The following is a 2823-nucleotide window of genomic DNA, read 5'->3' as shown; positions in this document are numbered from 1 at the left end:
TTCCAAATGTGTTTTCTTGAAACAAATGTAGCTACATCTAATAACGTTATTAGAATACCTAAAGTCACACAAGGTGTCTGTCATATTAACAATATCTTAAGTCACTATTACAGATAGAGGGGATACAGTATACAGTCACTACTACAGATAGAGGGGATACAGTATACAGTCACTATTACAGATAGAGGGGATACAGTATACAGTCACTAGTACAGATAGAGGGGATACAGTATACAGTCACTATTACAGATAGAGGGGATACAGTATACAGTCACTACTACAGATAGAGGGGATACAGTATAGTGTCACTACTACAGATAGAGGGGATACAGTATAGTGTCACTATTACAGATAGAGGGGATACAGTATACAGTCACTATTACAGATAGAGGGGATACAGTATACAGTCACTACTACAGATAGAGGGGATACAGTATACAGTCACTACTACAGATAGAGGGGATACAGTATAGTGTCACTACTACAGATAGAGGGGATACAGTATACAGTCACTATTACAGATAGAGGGGATACAGTATACAGTCACTACTACAGATAGAGGGGATACAGTATAGTGTCACTACTACAGATAGAGGGGATACAGTATACAGTCACTATTACAGATAGATGGGATACAGTATACAGTCACTACTACAGATAGAGGGGATACAGTATAGTGTCACTACTACAGATAGAGGGGATACAGTATACAGTCACTATTACAGATAGATGGGATACAGTATACAGTCACTACTACAGATAGAGGGGATACAGTATACAGTCACTACTACAGATAGATGGGATACAGTATACAGTCACTACTACAGATAGATGGGATACAGTATACAGTCACTACTACAGATAGATGGGATACAGTATACAGTCACTACTACAGATAGATGGGATACAGTATACAGTCACTACTACAGATAGATGGGATACAGTATACAGTCACTACTACAGATAGAGGGGATACAGTATACAGTCACTACTACAGATAGATGGGATACAGTATACAGTCACTACTACAGATAGAGGGGATACAGTATACAGTCACTACTACAGATAGAGGGGATACAGTATACAGTCATTACTACAGATAGATGGGATACAGTATACAGTCACTGCTACAGATAGAGGGGATACAGTATACAGTCACTATTACAGATAGATGGGATACAGTATACAGTCACTAGTACAGATAGAGGGGATACAGTATACAGTCACTACTACAGATAGAGGGGATACAGTATACAGTCACTATTACAGATAGATGGGATACAGTATACAGTCACTAGTACAGATAGAGGGGATACAGTATACAGTCACTACTACAGATAGAGGGGATACAGTATACAGTCACTATTACAGATAGATGGGATACAGTATACAGTCACTACTACAGATAGAGGGGATACAGTATACAGTCACTACTACAGATAGAGGGGATACAGTATACAGTCACTACTACAGATAGATGGGATACAGTATACAGTCACTATTACAGATAGAGGGGATACAGTATACAGTCACTACTACAGATAGAGGGGATACAGTATACAGTCACTATTACAGATAGATGGGATACAGTATACAGTCACTAGTACAGATAGAGGGGATACAGTATACAGTCACTACTACAGATAGAGGGGATACAGTATACAGTCACTACTACAGATAGAGGGGATACAGTATACAGTCACTACTACAGATAGAGGATACAGTATACAGTCACTACTACAGGTAGAGGGGATACAGTATACAGTCACTACTACAGATAGAGGGGATACAGTATACAGTCACTACTACAGATAGAGGGGATACAGTATACAGTCACTACTACAGATAGAAGGGATACAGTATACAGTCACTATTACAGATAGAGGGGATACAGTATACAGTCACTAGTACAGATAGAGGGGATACAGTATACAGTCACTATTACAGATAGAGGGGATACAGTATACAGTCACTATTACAGATAGAGGGGATACAGTATACAGTCATTACTACAGATAGAGGGGATACAGTATACAGTCACTACTACAGATAGAGGGGATACAGTATACAGTCACTATTATAGATAGATTGGATACAGTATACAGTCACTACTACAGATAGAGGGGATACAGTATACAGTCACTACTACAGATAGAGGGGATACAGTATACAGTCACTACTACAGATAGAGGGGATACAGTATACAGTCACTATTACAGAGAGGGGATACAGTATACAGTCACTATTATAGATAGATTGGATACAGTATACAGTCACTACTACAGATAGAGGGGATACAGTATACAGTCACTACTACAGATAGAGGGGATACAGTATACAGTCACTACTACAGATAGAGGGGATACAGTATACAGTCACTATTATAGATAGATTGGATACAGTATACAGTCACTACTACAGATAGAGGGGATACAGTATACAGTCACTACTACAGATAGAGGGGATACAGTATACAGTCATTACTACAGATAGATGGGATACAGTATACAGTCACTAGTACAGATAGAGGGGATACAGTCACTACTACAGATAGAGGGGATACAGTATACAGTCACTACTACAGATAGAGGGGATACAGTCACTACTACAGATAGAGGAAACAGTATACAGTCACTACTACAGATAGAGGGGATACAGTCACTACTACAGATAGAGGAAACAGTATACAGTCACTACTACAGATAGAGGGGATACAGTATACAGTCACTACTACAGATAGAGGGGATACAGTATACAGTCACCACTACAGATAGAGGGGATACAGTATACAGTCACTACTACAGATAGAGGGGATACAGTCAC

This window comes from Salvelinus alpinus, chromosome 11, assembly GCF_045679555.1.
Source record: "Salvelinus alpinus chromosome 11, SLU_Salpinus.1, whole genome shotgun sequence".
NCBI lineage: Eukaryota > Metazoa > Chordata > Actinopteri > Salmoniformes > Salmonidae > Salvelinus > Salvelinus alpinus.
This window is presented reverse-complemented; position numbering follows the sequence as displayed.